Source organism: Myzus persicae, unplaced genomic scaffold, assembly GCF_001856785.1.
Source record: "Myzus persicae strain clone G006 unplaced genomic scaffold, MPER_G0061.0, whole genome shotgun sequence".
NCBI lineage: Eukaryota > Metazoa > Arthropoda > Insecta > Hemiptera > Aphididae > Myzus > Myzus persicae.
Window position 1 is genome coordinate 671,494 of NW_019103956.1, and position 21,194 is coordinate 692,687.

The window sequence follows — 21,194 nt, forward strand, 5'->3', positions numbered from 1 at the left end:
ATCTTCTATAATATTGAGTACACCTATAGTGTATACTCGTTTTTTGTTATGAAAGTATAACATGACTCATGAGGCATTTGCACAACTTTTCCTAACTGCAATATTTTTTCTAAAACTAGTAGATAGGTACTTAAAATATTACACTATTGTAAATTGAGATCTAAATTTCACTTTCATTTTTAAGTGATTTAGACACCATAAAGTTTTCTTTTATATCCAGATCTGTTGATAAAATAATAAAAATACAACTTTTCTGATATATTATATAACATAAAAAATATATTATATACGTATATACAACTATCGCATAGCAGGAGTACATTGGTCCTAAAAACACAGCGTATACTTTATATAATATATATCCTATATCTAGCATAAACATTTTAAGTTCTATCATTAGATTTTTTAATTTATGGAACAAGGGCAAATTTTGAAATTTGAACCAATTATTTAAGAGATCAAAATGAAATAAGAAAATGCATAGGTGTAACCACGTCGACAGCAAGGATTTCAGATTTGACGTGATAAATCTTGGATTTTTTTATATACCTCAACTGAAAATTTGAAGGTCCAAGACCTCCTATGAATCGAAATTAACCACAACGTTTGTTATAATGTTTGTTTTACGCAACAGTAAACATCTGCAAAAAATAATGTGCATGGCGAAACGAAGTAAAAAAATGTTACTGAAATAATTAGTGATCATTGACTGAAAACAATTTATTCATGATGCATATCGTTATTAATCGGTTATTCGAAAACTGAGATTTAATAAAAAGATGTACCGAGATAAAATACCTTAGTAATCGACAAGTTTAATATAATTTTATTTTATACAGACATTAGGCACACGTGCATTTTTTGTACGTGTACTTATCAGGGTTGGCTGTATTCTTTCACTGTAGAACAATTAAGAATTGCTTTTTAATATTACAAAACGAATAATTGTAAACAATAAACTCGATGAAAATATATGAGTATATACAATATTTATATAACGAAAAGGAAATGACATTTTCATGTCTTATAAAGAACGACAAAATTATGTTTGTAAGACTAAGAGTTATATGCGGGCACGACGTCCTTTTTATACAACTGTTTGTTTTATTCTTTTTTTTATACTATTTATTGGAATTATACTTTAAACATAGAACTGTAATGTGTGGTTATATTACCTATAAGTATGATTTACGGAATACAAGTTTAATTATTTTAAATAAGATCCTTAATATATATTTCTTAAATTACAGAACCTAACCTAACTTAGTTTGTTATCATCAGTCATTACAAATTTAAAAATTAAACACCTAAAAACGCTAAAGACAAATATTGAAATGTGTATGTGTGTATCTATATTACATTGCAGGAATCTGTGATCGAAATGCAAGTGTTATCACTTACTATTCATTAGTTATATTATCATGTTTTCTTTATTAATGTATAGTATGCACCTACTGAATAATATCTAAATGTGATCGGGACTATACGTCCTTTGAAATACCTAAGTATAGTGTCAAATAACAGTTTCCTCTTCTTGAGAGATATTTAATTTATTTACATTTGTATGTACCAAAAATATATGGTTTATACTTTGAATAACAGTAGTACGTGAATGAAGAAGTCAACCGGGAAATTCCAGCTGTAATAATTCTTTCCAATAGAATTGGAATGAAAACAACACAATTCAAATGAAATAAGTGCGAAAGTCAAGGCAACCGTCTGACGGTGTCGGTATGAAACGTCCTTGTTGCGCGTGAAAAGTGACAGGTCACATTAAAATTTTTAAGTTATTCAGTTCATATTATTTACGCGTACAGCCATCCATGAACAACTACAAGTTACAACAATACAAAAATCGTGTTGTTATCTAGTTTTGGTTGTAAAGGAATTATGGTAAATTATGGGTTTATTGGTTGTTATATGAATTTATGATAAAATAAAATGTCGATAAGCGCCACTCGTAATAAGTATTTTCCAATAAAAACATCTTCAATTTAAATATCTATCATATGTTAAGTACCCCTAAACACCCCCCTCCCTCTATGGTGTGCCTAAGAGTGTGACAACTGTGAAGACACAATAAAAGATTTTAAAAATGAATATAGCCATATAGGTACAAATTAATTATTCCCAACATTCTGGTGGTGACTGCTGTGAATAATACTGAAAATCATCACCGTCTAATTAATTAATCGTATATTATATATTTGTATCGTTTATCTTATGATTAACAATGTCAGTATACAAACTATATTTAAAAAAATGTCTTTTGTGCTTTTAATATCAATTTTTCCTATGTCAGTTTATTAACTTCTAATAACGTACCTACCTCTAATTAAGCTTCTATAGAATTTTATCATCAAGCCTTCATAGTTAACATAATTAATTTCTTGCGAAACTTAATGGTTGAGGCATAATAATTTAAGTTAAATTTAAAATTAAAAATGTTTACAATATACAGTGTGATTCACCAAGCATCCTCACAACTCACCCTCATTTTTCCATTTATTTATTTATTTATTTAAACACTGCCTTTGAAATTTTTAAGAATACGTCATTCCATATTTTCAAATTTTTGAGATTTGAAGTTCTACTTAAAAAGAGTTCTCTGGTGATACAAATTTCAATAATTAAAAACCTTCCTTTTTTCTATAAAATATATCATAATAAAAATAATTGAGGAATAATAAAGAAGAAATATTTTTGATATTCATCATTGAATAGGTACCTATAGGAATTTACATGTTATTGAATAAGAGTAGCTTATCGAAATCAAATTATTAATACAGGTAATATATTAAAATTCTATAATATTAAATACGAAAAAAATTCCTGAAAGAATGTAAAGATTGTGTGGTGGACGGTAAGGTTGAATTAGCTATTGTAGCCATTACTTACTGGCTTTTCCTGCGCAATACCGGATAATAGAAAACTTCTGAATAACTCTGAAGTGATATTAAAACATAACTTACATGACATAACTTATATTTACTATACAAATTTGCTACAATTTGCTTACAAATTATGATTTTTCAGAATCGTTTTATTTTTGGAAAATAATAATATGTAATATAATACATAAGATTTCAACATTGTACTAACCGAATAAAAGTAACTATTCCTACGATATTCAAATTATTTTATCCATAACAGTTTTATGAAAAGTATAATATTATGATTCAGGTTGCAAAATGAAAATACACGTTGAACAACAATTATAATGACGAAAACATAAGATAAATTCGACATTTTAGAACAATTGAGTGCGACCGAAACTTTCAATAAAAAAAGTTATTTGTTAAAAAGTGTTTGAAATAATGAGCTCACTATATTATATAGTCGTTAATTTAATCACGCTGTATACTCACAAATTCTTCCCACGCAAATGCTGATAGTGAATGCAATATATTATACTAACTATAACAGTTGACGACAACGAAGACGGTTGTCATACGATTTTTAATGATCGTAAATAATTTATAGTGAATATTGATAGTGCATTGTTAATTCTAACTGATAGGTGTGCTACAGTAATGATTTATAATAATAAAATCCATAGTTATACTACATGACGACTATACCTACATGTCACCGGGGAAAATAAAAATTAAATGTTTAATGTTTGTTCAAATATTCTTTAAGTCAACGTCATACTTTGTCAATGTTAACAATAGTTTGTAATTTGTTCAGTCATTATGTGCGGTGCCAGACGTAAATTGTGCTATACATCAAATACATATACGAACGATAGATCCTGTCTCGCAGCTATAACTGTGGACGGATAAAACTCAAAGCGTCAGCGGGTGTGGTGCCAGCTTTTTCAGCCGCTTTTATGGCCTCTGCGACTAGTTTACATGTTTATACCATAAAATATAATACACCATTGCACGGGGGCGTATTTTTAGTGGTGCCTGACCGCCCTGCAGCCGAGGTTTTCGTCATTTACACGTCTACGAACATTTTATGTTCTGAGCGGAGCGATGCACCTATTGATTTTATACAATAATTTCAAATCATTTCTCGGAATAAGTTCATTACTTTTTTATTTCATCACCCGTGAGATTAGAACAATCGATAGAACATTGTTCATATGTTTACTACCAGAAGATTTAAGAAAAATGCACTGTCAAGTCACCAATCTATACACATTCTGATAAGCAATCGAAGTTTAAATTATGTACTACGGAACAATAACGAACAACGATTTATCCTTAACAGCATTTATATTATTTGGTTATTATTTAAAAAATATTTAACGTTGCAACACGAATTAATACTGTCACTTACTAAAATACTCAATTATGAGGCACTCTCGACAGTCAACGGTCGACACTTATTGTATACAGCACAGCGGTAACCTATTTACCCTTACAAAAAAAAAGGAATGAAGTGCTATGTAATATTACATTTTTTTCTATAATTATTATAATATTATCTATTAACACTTTTTTTTCTGGAAAAATTGGATCAAACGTTTTACCGATACTTTATGATGGACCAAAATTACCTATGAGCAATTATATAATGTAACAATTATATTCGATAGTAGCTTAATAACTACCAATTAATGTAATAATGTATTATCAATACTTATATTATCACACGAAAATATTTAAAAGGTTTGATGTGTATAATATGTGATGTATCTAAATCATCTAAACACAACTACACAAGAACATAATATGTTAGAAAATAATGAACATATTATACCAATCAAATATTGTCATATAGTAATCAAACATTATTATGCAAATCGAAAGTTTCATAACGATATTGGGAATACAACATAAATGGTGACGCCGGTTGTCATTTGCGCATCGCTATTGTTAATTTAGACCTTTTTGTAAGACATTTGCGCATCGTTCGATTTTTTGGCACAGGTAAACAGACGATGCACAAATGATGTACGACCAATGGTGAACAATTTCAAAAATATGGCAATGCAAGTATAATAATATGTTGCAACCAATTTGAAATTATTCGAACAATTTATCATGTACTAGTGCAAAGTCAAAATAATACCTGCGGCGGGTTTGTTTCCGGTTTGTAACAAAAATACTAGGGGTATATCAAATTCTGAAAATGACTCCGGTAAAATTATGCAGATGTCCACACTATTTGAAGTGTCACCAGTTCTGTTGGGCAATATTGATGAGCCTACTATATGTAGATATCATATTATCAAGAGAGGACACATGCTCTACCTGTGTATAATTTATGAATATACCATATGGCTGTCTCCGTCCATCTAACGAACAGAGTAGAAACTTTAACAAAGACGGAAGGTAGTCTCATCTACATCGTGGACGGAATTAAAATAATATCCAATCACGGTCTACAATATTATCTATAATATTTTTTTTATTTTCAAAATATTTTATTATTTTTATTTTTAGCTACTATTTTCTTCTCTTCATGTTTTGAAAAAATGTATACTTTTGGTATTGCAATCTCAATGACATATTTTAATATATCGCTTTTCAATAGTCGGGTAGCCGGATACAACGTATGTGCTATATATATTACCTACCTACATTATATGGATATCACGTCCTATAAATACATATTATACTATTAAATTCGTAGTGTATAAATAAACTTCTTTTAGCACAGCAACTAAAAGTGGCTTCTACCTGAGAAAAAGTCATTTTAGAGAACCAATAATATATATTAGGTATATACGTATTCCTCGTCGTTACGTTAAGAATCTTGAAAAAGCGCAGTGATATTTTTTAGTAAAGCAAAGAGTAACAGTTTTAGGAGATTAACGATTTATGAACACGACGAAAAGACAACCCAGTATTATAAAATGATAATATTATATTATTATTATAATTTGTTGGTCTGCAAAGGAGGCGGTTCTGCTGATTTTATGGATAGAAAAAAATGCAAACTTATATTACACTCTTTTTAACGCATATAAACTAAATAGCTAATTTAATATTAATCTAATAATATAAAACATATATAACCATTGGAATAGGAAGCGTACACAAAAGCGGATTTCCTCAACACACATTTCGCATTGTATTCAACGAGAAAATCGCCAATTACGATCTTGCATAAGTATAATTATCAGTTATCACACATGAATTATTAATATATATTTTATATTTTAATGGTTCTAAAAATTTAAATTGTATAAGGTATAATATACAACCGTTTGTTCGTTAAAACTAATTATATTACAAAAATCATTAACTGTGCCTACTTAAGTAGAATATCATACAGCACAATCTTAATAAATTCTAAAACAATCTTTATATTTTAAAGTAATAATGTGGTTCTATTGTTTTTCTTTAAATCAGAAAATAAACCTTGTTTTAAACTGCAAATAAATGTGAAAATATTATTTTTTAAAACTACGAAATATTTTTATCATTAAAGTTATTGGTATAACAATTTACGATAAACCTAATATATTAGTCTATTATTATAATAAAAAATAATTCTATATCGAAAATGAAATAGTATTCAATCAATTGAATACTATAATCATTTAATCATCATTGATATCAATGTTTTTATAAATGTATAAGTAAGTATTGCGAATAAATGTTTCAAAATTGAATATCAGTGACACTACTACAGTCCAAGTTATTTGCTAATATTTCGCGGTTACTAACCATTACTATCGTATAATACGTGTGACTGTTGTCAACCTATAATATCTAACGAACCTATTAAACAAAAACATCATTTGATGCAACTAGGTATATCTATTAATAGTGTAATCCATTATAAATTATCAATTATCATTATCAAATGTAATAGGTACAATACAATTATATATGCCTAAAATATATTTATAGATACCTAACTAGTAGCATTATGTTGATGGCTTGTAATCAATTTAATTTCTTTTAGTGAATATTTCATTTTACTGTAGGGGTACGTGGGCGGGCTTTAAATCAGCAAATACAATAGTACTTTGTAAATAACACTTTTTTTAATTTTCATATTATGTAATAGTAGAAAACTAAATCAAACTAAGCATATACTCGTGTACCGATAAGGCGATAACACATAATAATTATAGATTAGAAGAAAAAACTGCATGCAATTATAGTGTACAATGAGTTATAATTGGTAAATGTGGTTCGGAATGAAATGCATGAGGTATTTATAATAGTTACAGTATAATTAATTAGATTTGAAATACTGATAAAGAGAAAAGCTACTAATGATTATTGATTTCTTAATAAACATATTAATGGTATATAACTGCTACCGGTTAAACTATATAGGTAGGTACCTACGTCTGATCTACCTACAGCTACTATATTATTATTTATTACCTATTGAAGTTATGATTCTGCCAATAATAATAATAATTCATGGATAAATTTAATTTCAAAATCTCCAACCACCCGAGGACGTCTTGATTTAAAATCAAAACTTAATATGGAATAGATTATGACACGAACGCCATTCTGCAACTGCAGAAGAACTCCATTATTATTTTCTGTTTGATATAATACATAGGTAGTATAGTGTATACGTACCTCTATATATACGCGCTTAACATAATCTCCATCGTATAAAGTTATATTGTTTATGTATGGGCTCCAATAGTCAGAGATTCGCAAAGTTTTCACTATGATTCACTATTCTGCGAATAAATCCGTGTTTTGTGTAGACTGCGTACAAAAGAAAATACAGACTGCAGTGCGCACTGCGCACCATTACCATTGATCACCACAGACCTGCATTATATGCCTTTTTTTTTTTTGAGGAGTAAAAGAGTTGGTCGGTTTTTCTTTTATTTTACTTTATAAAAAAATCGAGTATCATTGACGTCATACGACAAAACCTAATTCCAATATGCTATTTAGATATCAGCTAGGATATAATTTCGTAAAGGGTTATTTTACAGTAATTTCTTATTCTGTAATTTCTGTAAGTGTTCCAACGGTAGATAATCAATTATTAAATGGATTGTATCTTATTCTTAACTCCGAAAATATTATATTGCTCATAAATTATAAGTGACATAGTTAAGTATAAGAAAATCGAGAAATTTAGTAAACATATATATTGATCGATCATCGTTTGATTCCATTAACTAAGCTTGAAATTGAGTAACAAACGCATAAAAGTATATATACTGAACAATAATAATAATTATACGTATCTAATTACCGACTCATTTTCAAAATCTAACAAATTCCCACTACTTTTAAAAACACTGTTAACAATTACAAATAGTATACATTTGTTAATCGTCATGATACATATAGTCACTTCTGCATTTTAATTTTTAAGTAATATCGCTCGTGAGAAATATTCCCATATAAAAGCTAGTGGATCTTCAAATGAACAAATCTTGTAAACAATACATAGTTTAATTTCAACATGGTTATATTTTTCGTTGCGATATGTTATAATTTATAACAGATGTATATACACAATAAAATATGAAGTACGAAGTATTTTGTTATAAATTAGATTCAAACACACAAGTATTAATAAACACAATATTTTTTTTTCTATTGAGATTTTAATTATTAATTTTAATAAAAATGTAATGTAAAAAAGTCAAAAATATAGACATTAAGCCTGGAAATCGTATTAAAAATATTGTATTTTACATTTTCATATAAGACTTAGACACATTATAATGCACAGCGTAAAGTGTGCATTTAAATGTTGTATTAATATATAGGTATCTACAAGTTAAAACAGTTATTTATTAAACGTTTAATTTTTATATCACTATTAAAAATGTTTAAAAAATGATTTTAATATTTTGGTGTATGTGTTAAATATATTATACGATAACACCACAGTTAAGTTTTGAAATGTAATGAGAAGTAATAAACACTATGGCCATAATGTAAACGTATATATTCTTATTATATATTAGTACCTAATCTAAATCACTATAGTATAGAAACATTGTATTATATTTTGTCGTCATTTTTCTCAGACATCGATTGAGAAATATTGATGCACTCTGTTTGTTAGAGCTACTTTGCAATCATGTCCAGGGTATCACAATGTCACAGAAGGGGCTCTTTAATACTTACCGGTGATTCGGTCCAATTTCGCAAAAAAAAAAAAAAAGCCCCAATAATAGGAATGATGTCCTGAGCCAATAACAACTAATCATTCCTACCAAGGCCACTCTAATCTTTGTTTTGTATAATATAATGTTTTCATTCATTCAATTTGTGACAGCAATACATTTATTTTTCCGTTATATCTCTTATGCAATATACGGTTTTATAAAATCCAAATGACGTTAATTAATATACTAATAAATAAAATGATTATGCATATTGCATTTGTATAAATCAATAAAAAAAAAAGATTTATATAACAGAGATTTAATGAAGAATTATATGAATATAATAAAATATAATAAAATACGCAATTCAGTGTAATAACAAGCAGTCGTGGTAAAATGTTTGAAAATATAACATTTTATATATTATAATATATTATTCGTAATCGGTGGACGTTATATGTAAATGCGTTGCCGGCGAATTGTCGCGTGACGTGCATTTCGTCAATGTCATTTTCAGATTTACGTGTTTGTGTCAATGCTTAATTTTCGACGACCGATACGTCATACAATCATAATATTACAAAATATATGAACAAAATACAGACGACGATAACATTAAATTATATGTACGACCCGCGAATCAAATCTATTTCTCCGATCGCTGCTGCAGTTACATATTACAACGCCTGCAGTCGTGTTCGACTATGATTAGACTATAATATTACACTACATGCATGTCGGGTGAAAAACAAATTGCATTACAATATACAGATAACAGATATGCCATTGCCCATCGAATTAGTTTCACAACAGTTGGCAAAAACCGTATATTATCCTTCATTTATACAATCAACTTTTTTTTTTTTTAATCGTCAAAACAATGAATTCATAATTCAAATCTTTAGAGCCGATTGTTCTTGTATACATACAACATGTTAATTTTACTACCGTTGGTTTGTAATTGGTAAAAAGCCCGAAGTAATGGAGAATAATAAATTGCAAAAAGTTGAAAAACTAAAAAAAATATAGGCTCACTTATAATATTAAAATCTCAGAGTTTTTCCTTAAATTTATTTGAATAATACTCCAAATACGAAATACACAATATACAAATATTGAATTATTGAAGTGTTTCTACTACTTATATACTCTTTAAATGTAACAACGGATGATACAACTCGCGCGGTAACTTTCAAACAATGAACTAAATTTTTACGAATAAATAAAATAAAATCAATAATTTGTTGGTTTGTTACACATTTATTCACTAATCAGTGATCTCGGTGAATAGAAGAATCCAGATAACAAAACGGACAGCTAAGATAGTTTTTTTATCCATAGAACAACTACGGAAAATCCAAAATAAGAAAAAAAATACCATATAATATTATATTATGTATGATTTCTAATATTTTTGGGTGGGCATCTTTCTGACTTCTACTAAAAAGATTTTAATAATATCAGAAAAAATAATCAAACAAATAGGTTTTTAGATTTTTAAATTTGTTCAGAAGTAAAATTCAAATAAAAATTAAAAAGTGGATACTAATATACTAATTATTTGAGTTTGTTAAATTAAGTCAATATTAAAAATGTTGATTTATAAGTTAATAGTAACCGAATGCCCAATAAATGTATTTAGAATAATTTATTGAACGTTTCAATTATGACATATTATTGTATTTAAAATATCAGTCCATGTGACCATTTCGCCCACCTCCCTATTGCTTATAAATATTTTTAGTATTCATTTTTAACCACGATAACGATAACCAATATATTGATTATGATAATAATATAGTTCTGGCAGTACATAATATTAACCAACAAAATAAATTACTCATTATACCATTTATACGTAGGTACCTAACTTAGAATTATTGGTAGTGGACAAATAATTAATATTTACATAACTATTACGTCTGTTAATGATCACACAACTCAGGTAGAGCTTTTTGAAGAAATATAATACATTATAATGTTTCTCACATAACCTCATATAATTCTCGTCTAATGGAGATCGTTCAGATATATCAAACACTAGTTTACTGTAAGCTGAACGAGTTTATGCGATAATTTAAAAAATGACAGTGAAGGTACATACTAGATACATTACTACAACGTCGAATCCCTATATGTATACAGCTTTGGGAGGGTTGAGGTATATAACATATTAATATATAAACATATATTATATTTATGCATAATGTTTTCGCTGACTCGCTATATATATATATATCATTACAATACCTATAAACTGTAATCACCGGGTAAATAACCTTATAAAACTGTCTAGCCAATCCATCCAAAAATCCATAATGTATATATTATACTGTATGCTATATCCATTTATTTTTAGGAATCTTCATTAATATGCTTACGGAGAAGGGGAGGTGCAGACGTGGTACTATGATAGCTTATCAAGCTAATACAGCAGACAGTACCGAATTTCTGGACACAATACTATTCGGCTGCAGCAGCCTGCGAGGTGTGATCACCGTGGTCAGGCCCGGGCCATTGTAATAATAAATAATAATACCTATGTGTGTAGTGTATAGGTATTATATAATATACGACCGTACAATATGACATAATATAATGTTTGAGCGGCGACCATACGAGCCAAAGGGTTGAACATCGAAACGTTTGGTTGGGGGGAGGGGGGGGTGTTACACTCTACTATTATACCACCGGTACACATTATTATTATATTTTACGACCGGTGCATCATCAAAGGGTGGTGCGGGGGCGGCCGTGGCGGCCGGAGAGGAGCAACTGCAGCGCGATCGGCGCAGCCCGAGGACGGCGGCGGCGGAACCGTATTCAACACATGGCCGGCGTCCTCGTTCTCCGCCGCCGCCGCCGCCGCCGCCGCCGAGTGCCCAAGTGCCGCAGACACTCGACAGTCGACAGTCGCCGACACACCGTCACGGAACGAGCTCGCGTCTCATCTGCAGCTCACACACACACACGACACATCGAAACCGTCGTTAGTCGCAGTGCGCCGCTATCGGAGACCCGACAATCATCAAGTGTCGCAGCGCCAGTACAATAATAATTTCGACTTAAAATATTGTAATAATAATATTAAATAGTATTTGAAGTATTTTTTGGTTCTCGCAAGTGTCGTCTCGATCACGCGGATCGGTGCGAATTTTTTTCGTTATATTAATTTCTTTCGATTTCTGTGGTTTTTTTTCTTTATATGTGCTAGAAACGAACGCAGCAGCATACGTCGTCGGTAAGTTGAACATGTTGTAATAATTTTCCGAAATTGTTGAATTATAATTAATAATAAAAGCTAGTTAAAAAAATATTAAAATTTAATTTTTCGAAAATATTCACCGGGGTCCCAACGTATAGTGTGTGTGTAATGCGAATAGGTACTTACTATGATGTACATATAGTCGCCGATTTAAATTCATCCTTAGATGTTAACTACCGTCATCGCCGCATAATGACATCGTTTTCGGATTTGTGTAATTTATTACACTCATTTCGGATATTAAATTGTCGTTGGACTGATTTTATGTTGTTCGTGTATGACATTCCAACTCTTTACACGTCTATATAATTATTATTGTCAATTTTTTTTTACATACTCATTTTAATTATAGGGACATAAACGTATTGTTTTGTAATTTTCGTTTGTGTAAAATTTGAAATTAACTTTTGAATTGATAATATTTGAACGGACGCAGTGGTTCAGATCACCTGGTTTCACTTGTGTGTTACAATCACTCGTTTTTGAATAATAATATGTTTATGTGAAATACGATTTTCGCAGTTGCCCTAAATAAATATATTTATTAAATACTATAAAATATAATATTTATTTTGAACATTGTTTTGGACGATCCAAAATTTTTCTTTCATAAGAAAACCGAAATATTTGATACGATCAAGTTGGACTTTTCCAATGCGATGTCACGCGTACATTTGTAGATTCAGGTACACATAAAGTTTCGTATTCCGTGACTCATATACCTACATAATCAAAACTCACTTTAATGTGTAGGTATTTAATACGTAAAACATAGGATCTCGTTCGTTTGGCAATAATTCTCCGATTCCTATGATATTAATTATTAATTATTTGTCGTAGTATAATAGGGTGGAATAATAAAATAATATTCGTAACTCAAAGTTTAATGTTTTCAACGATTTTTTTTTTAACGCCAAGTCTGCGGCATCGGACGTAAAGACTAAAGGGCAAAAGGCCATTTTCTCCCCCACAGCGGATCAGCAAATCGCGTGACACCCGGCCCCGGTGGCTATTCGGTTCGCACGCGAATTCGTCGACTTTAATTATATCGCGACGCTGCGCTCGGAATATTAATTACCACTGCGCGCCTTGATATAATATATTATGAGTTGTGTCAGTACGCTTGGTAATCCTCGTTCCAGCGATGGTCTGTATTTATAAAAATCCCGTAATCGTCCTAATGTGTTTATGTAGTATTGCATGTACCTAGTTGTATATTTCAAACAACATCGTCGCGTATGTACCTACGTATAACGCGATTTTTTGCGAATATATAAAAGTATAGGTGCACGTGCCGGCGAATGCCTCTGCAGTGAGCGGATGAGAGATCGCTGGACGACACGCGCGGAAATCGACGCAGAAAGTCACGCATTGCGGACTTATGGCGAGATGTCAGCTGTCGGGGAACCGTTTTCCGTGGCGCCAACACTACCTCACCGCCATCTGAACCTCAGACCCCTCCCCTTCTTCTACCAGCCACCATTGCCACAATCGCGATAAGTCTTTTTCGAAAAATTCGAGTTCTTTTTTTGTATTAAAAATGTACATATTTATATTTTTTTAACAAACAATAAAGCAGCGCTCCAGGTTAGTTTCCATACGCGTGCATTAGCGTTTTGCATACAATGCCTAGCTATATTTTTACGATTTTACCACATTTCCATAACGTGTCGCACTCGGTACATATTATACCTATATAAACGGATATTATTTACGAGCCTATTGACGTATGTAAATACGAAAATCGACCCCAAGTTGCATATTATGTATAGAATATAGGTATAACAATAATAATATGTACGAGGGACCTATAGCTAGCCGCGCGTGGACAACAATCGATCGAATGTATTATAAGCGCAACCAACCTACCTATGCTTGTATTAAAATAATAAAAATATTACAAACGCGCTCCCAACAACAATGCGTTTGCCGTTTTTGGTTGCTATGTGTCGTGTGTGTGTGTGTATATATGGTGGTATATTCTTATTCGACGAGGAGTAAGCTGTCGCCTAAAGTGTAGATTTCCAGTATCGTCCATATCTACGTATGTAATATGTATTAAGTATATATATACGTTTAAGCCGTTGTCGGTCAGGCCGTGTACAGGTATATATTAGCAAATGATAAACATAAACATATAGTTAGATATGTTGTATGTATCTTACTATAATAATCAAAATTTAACATAATATAACTTCAGGTGTGTACAATATATCGACCATTTTACGAGTGTAAATTTTAGTCAGTAGCGTCATTTATGGTGGTGTGGAGGAAGGCTAACGACGACATATTTTGAAATAGTCTAATCTTAAAGCAAGAAAAATATAACAGAAATAACTCCACTCGAGTGGGGACAGAGAGGACGTAAAGTAAATACACAATATATATATATATATATATATATATATATATCATATTATAACGTATCGATCCTACACTGCAGGACCCTGCTGCAGAATAAGGCGACGTGAAAACAGACATTTGATTATACGCACGTATATGGTATATATAATGCATTAATACATTATTATGCATTAGTATTTATGTGGTAGCATGATGGTGCATGTGAGAGAGTACAAATTCATCGCACGAAACTGCAGTAATAATAATATCCTATATACTTGAGAAAGATGTCGTCCGCAGCCCGGATTTCTATGTACAGTTCTGCAGAGACTTCTCGACGCGGCAGCAAGAACAAATAAAGCGACACACACACACACACACACGTTTATTATAATATTATATATGACATTCATTATATCCCTTTCTGGCGCGACTGGTCTCCACTCCAGCGATCGAACCCAAAGACCGGCCATCCACTCATTATTTTATAGTGCGCCGTTCTAAAATAACTCTTCAGCCATGCGTAATATATTGTGACCGTCTGCCAACATTCGGTATACTATTATTATTATACTCAGTAGATGTTTTGTCAAATGATTCAATCGGCTGCGACTACCACGTGTATACACTACATAGCACACACGCACTCCGCAGCAACCCGCCTCGAGAATCTTCGAGCCCGTCCAGTCACCGCCCGCACCAACGACCCCGCGTAGTTGTTAGTTACTCAAATAATATTATCGCGGTGACATTGGTGACCAGGCGTACTTTTTCTAACAGGACGGTTTCTTTTTACGATTGCCCTTGTGTCCTTGACAAGTATTGAATATGTAAATTCAATTATTAATATTGCACTCCGAGTGCAAGGGTGATTTTCTACCGAAAGAAAAGCTAAATCTTACAACTTCCTTTTATTTTAGTAGGTATTTATAGTTATAATGTCTATTCACATAACATAAGTAGGTACCTACAATAATAATAATATGATAAAAATAATTCCACGATTTTGTTTCTCACCCATACTACCAATAAAGTATATTGTGTGTATTATCATAGTAGAAATTAATAACGAAATTGCTGGCAATAGATCAAACGAATAACATTATAGTTTATAATATATCGCGATTATCATAAATATGCGAACGGCTCGGAATATATTAAATGGTATAGGTGCCTATATAATAACTAATTCTGACATCGTAAAATGTTTGATCGCAGTTAAATTTTTAGTATTCCGCCGGCCGCCGGGTATTTTATTCGAGTCTTATAATAATAAACTGTGAGTACGGTTTCAGCGTCCGAAGGGTATCGTCTAGTGTATTTTACCAAGTTAACATAAACGATATACATTTTACAAACGGCGATGGGTTCGTCGAATTCGATTTTCTTTTTTTGAAAAGGACAGCAAAAATAATTTGTATGGGTCGTATTTTATTGAATACGAGCTGGAGTCCACAGAGTCGGTTTATTATTTTTTTTTGCGCATGGTTCTGGTACATCGCGTATGAAAAGGTAAGATTCGATATCCGACACTATCAAAAACCATTTTACAAATAGTTTTCTGACCGCTATGTCGAGGGTGAACATTTGACAATAGTCTGTATGGCGAGTACGTTCATCCTCGACTTCTCGGTTCTTGTCTGCGCCGGACGATAGGAAATTCGAAAATACCTTGTCCGGGTGCGTACCGCATAGAAAGTGTATATCACGTGGACGGCATATACCTATACATATCATATACAAGTCTTGGGTAGCTATATACACAACACTCGTTATAAAGGTGTACTCTGTGTTTCCGAAAACCGGTTGCCATCTCTCTCTCTCTCTCTCTCTCTCTCTCTCTCTATGTAATAGTAATAATAATAATAACAACACATAATATAATATGATGCACATAAACAAACATTCTTCTATCCATCGTTTTCATTACAATGCACATCATCCATACAATACCTGTATTATAAAACGAAAACATTTCCGTTACATAAGTCTATGCATATATGTATATTATTATTGGTGCCGAAAGCGATGTTTTCTCAAATCCGGGTCTTTATACAGATTTTTGCGTTTCAGATGTATCCCACCGCGATCCGATACGAAATGGCCTAATTATTATTAGTCGTAGACACATTATTAAAATTATGTTATATTAATTATACATGTACATTATTGTATGAGCTATGATGCCTGAGTTTTTGATGTCGTATTCCCCACAGCTCTCTCCCCGCTTCATTCTGTATTTCTGTCTCGTTTGGTCCAGACGTCCAGTCTCGTTGTTGTATCGTATTCCGTCCAATGCACGTAATGTATAATACGTGTTTTGTCACCACTGGGCATACTAACACACACATACACACACGCACGCACGCATAATACTCGATACTAGACTCCCGGAGCTATACGCAATATCGTGGTTGTTATAATATTATTGTGGAGGATATATAATTTTTCCGTTTGTATATTATTTTATTCGTCGCAGAAGTACGTCGTATTATTTCTGTGCCTATTGACCGGACCTAAATGACGGCCAAATTACTATTGAAAATTTAACATTTTCCAAGTTCACAATGAGTTGTAAGTACTCTGAAAATAAAAAATAACTGGTGAACAATAAATTATTATAGAAAAAAATATTCTATTCCACATCCTAATTAAATACAATCAAACATTACAACACAATCCAACTATTCATTTTTAATAATATTCATAAATATAACAGGAGTACTGGAAAATATTACCAAAAATAAACACCTTCAAATATCATTATAACAGCTAGGTAATTGGGTATATGAAAAACTTCAAATGCTTAAAATAAATTGTTAAAAGTTTGTTACTTAATTTGTATTATTTTTATTTTTACTTTTTTATCATTAATACGGAGATGGGTGTTGAATATTGAGTAATGAATTAACATAAATGCTACACAATAATCATTAATTACGACTTTAAAATATTATGTTAAATATTATTATTAATTATTAATATTTTCATTTTAACTATTTTATGTTATTATTGGGACATAAACTAAAAATTGTGTATATTTGTATTGCATGCATTTTTTCGAATGATTTTATATTATTTATAAATAATATTACATACTATTATATGTATAAGTATTTATACTATTATTAGAACAAGAATATTATCCTTAATAATAGACGTGCAGTGTCATATCTTAATAATATATTATTGCACTTGTACATTATGTTAATAACTCCAATAGTCCATTAGTGCTAAATAAATAAATCACTTGGTAAATCCCCAATCACTGTGGCCGCTGTGAATAGTTTAATATAATAATATAGCTGTCTATATTTCTACAGCGAATTAAGTAAAGTTGTCCCCGAAAAAACACCTGTCGGCCATGGTGATGTAGGTCGCGCAGAGTACTTTTAATTTTTCCAAAGCGAAATGCAATGTAATAAAATGTGCATACTTGTCGAGTATTTATATTTAGCTTCGTTATTTAAATAGTTTACATCTATATTTATTGTTGTTGGCTTTTTAATCAAAATTGTACATTGAAATACCATAAATCGATATTATTCAGTAAAAAAAAAATGTCCGAATAAACCCGTAGTTCACGTTAAAGGTGTTCATACAAAATGTAAGCATCGTTATAATATTTTCCTTTTAAATTTCAATCATTTTTCCTGCATATCGGGCGTTATTATAAAACGTGCGATGATAACACGAATACAAAATTTATATTTTGTTATAATATAGGTATTATTATTAATTTATTTTTACGTATCCAATATCTAACCTCGTTGCCTATTATACACACATACACACACGCACACATAAAAATAACCTTTTCCTTGTACATACGCTTAATTTGTTTGTACAATAATATGTAGGTATGAACGATAACATTCTTTCAATTAAAATCAACGTCACTAAAGAGTTGAGCTTCTCTTGCGTCAAAGAAATTACCCTCCTTGGCACCTTGACCGTATGTGTTGGTAGTAATCAAGTATACATATAATAGGTAATACACTGTGCACCTATAATAAATAATATAAATTGATTACGGTGTATTTCTCTGAAATGTTAGAAACAGTACCACATTCCCACCCACGAGCCGCAGGTAATGTTGCCAAGGCAGTGTATCATATATTTAATCAATTTGCCCAGGCCTTTAAGAAATAACAATAAACAAGGTTTTTACATTTAAGCCGTCTAGACAGGTTTTTAGTTTTTTCATATCATACATACATGATACATATATGTTGGGTACCACGTATACTATTATATTATACTCTCAGCATACATTTGTACAGTCTGATTAAATAATAAATTATATTTTTGATCACACCGGAACACGTTGGAAATAATATTTTAAGTTCAATTGGTGTCCAAAGTGGTAATTAGATACAACCTATTAGTCACCTGGTGCCTACATACTGCATAATAATACCGGGAATATAGTTCATTTTCTAGGAACTATTAAAATATATGTAATATACTACGGCATTTAGATATTGTAATTCATAGTATACCTATTAATTATTATAATGTATTATACAACTATTTGACAATTTTACTATAACATCTCAAGGATTACTTAGTAAATTACATAATGGTTCACATTGGAATATCATAACTTATCAAAGTTATAATTTACCTACATCTATTATTTTACACACTACACATGTTTTTCTAGGAAACGAAAAACAATTGTCATTAAATTCAAAATACTTAAATAATCACACTATATAGGTAATACGTAAGGTGTGTGTGGATGTGAATAACCCTTGAATATTAAATAAAAAGACGAATCCACTATTCAAGAAAACGCACTTAATCTCAACGTTGGAAACTTGGAATCAAGATGACTGCTGAACAATCATTGAATTCTCATTTTAAGGACTTCATTTACATAACGTTTCCAAAAAACATGAACTTTTTGAAGGTATTGTTATGATTAACGACCTTTTGCATTGAAATTAAAGAATTTTAGAACGAATACATCCTCAGAGCAACCATACAATATAGCAACGACCTGCATTATTTTACCACCGTATAGTTAGTGTGTGGCTGTATATCATATAATAATATTATACCACACTTAAAATTGCACTATTGATATTATACTAGTTCGATTATGCTGTTTAGTGTGCGACATCCACCAAACACATCTCGACTGTACCTATAAGGTTTTATTTCTTTAAAGATTCTCCCGCCTAAAATATACACTATAATGAGATATCACAAAACTAATACCTGCAAAAGCATGAACGAATGAATGTAATTTTAGCTGCTCTACGATAGCAGGGAAGGGCAATAATTAGGTAAATATTATAAACATACAACGGCTACCATCCCGTCTTCCCAGCATCATCACATCATCACCATAGAATATTTAACACTTGACCGCACACTGACACGCATTATACGAAACATTTTGTTCATATTTATTCGAAAATACGTCATTTATTATGATATTCCATTATTATAATATAATGTACAAGTATACTGTATACAGTATACCTATATAATACACGTACACTGTATAAAACATCAATTTATATGCACATAAACACGTTGCCATTTTAGTGTAGCCCACCAAAAGGCTACTATGTCAAAGTTCAAGGGCTCGGCAGTTCTTTTGATTTATATAATATATATATAACACGATGCATAAATTGCGCCGGATATGGCAGGTAAAAAACTAAATTTATAAATGGGGATAAAAAAAAAGCATATAGATTATGTAGATACGATATCAATATCGATCGTTTTCTACTCCCATAAATTAATATATAAATATAAATATTAAATATATTCGGCAAAGTATGTACCTATGTTTGGTGACTTAAACCTTTAGGTGAAACTTCAAACCTAAAATACGTTTTAGTTCAGATTCTCTAGTCTTACTCTAATACAAAAAGTATAGACATCTTCATATGAGATGGGTATACTATTGCAGCATTGCAGCATATGCACCTTACTAGAGCTTCTGTGATTAATGCTCACACGATATAAATCCGTTATATGCATGCCGACGTAATAAGTATTATTACTTTTCAGACGAATCTTTTGATTTTATCCCGATGGAATTATACATAGTTTGATTTAACTATGAGATTATCAATTCACAACTTGGCCTAATCCTCTAAATTTCTCGGCACATATGTATTTACGCATACATATAAGTTTCATTAACGATTGTGTGTTTGTGTATATTATATTATTATGTAGGTAGTCATTGTAACCCGATATATTATACTATAATATAATATATATTATTACTTAATATTGTTCTTACAGCACCAAACACGAAAACTGTATAATGTTTGAACAACTAGCTATTTGCAGGATTAAGATATTAAAAAATAATAAAAATATACGTACAAACTTCGATGGACCTACATGTATATTAGGTTTAATAATATGCATTATCGAATTTCGATCGACCTATCATCTGCCGAATATCAACTCGCTATTTCACTCTACTGAACATTGTCAGCTAAGTATATAAATACTTTTTAAACAACGTCAGATTCTTGTTTTAAATATTTTTGTATATTTCAAATTTCAATCATACCAAACATAATATACACATTTATGTAG

At 30.9% G+C, this 21,194-nt stretch overlaps 1 protein-coding gene across 3 annotated transcripts in view; it reads left to right on the forward strand.

The window, feature by feature from the left end:
* The first annotated feature begins 11,906 nt into the window (after positions 1-11,906).
* Positions 11,907-21,194, forward strand: part of LOC111036910 (beta-1,4-glucuronyltransferase 1) — a 68,578-nt gene continuing 59,290 nt past the window's right edge. For all 3 annotated transcript variants that reach the window (XM_022319192.1, XM_022319194.1, XM_022319193.1), the window contains exon 1: positions 11,907-12,251. The gene's annotated coding sequence lies outside the window, so the exon portion shown is untranslated. The remainder of the gene's footprint in view (positions 12,252-21,194) is intronic.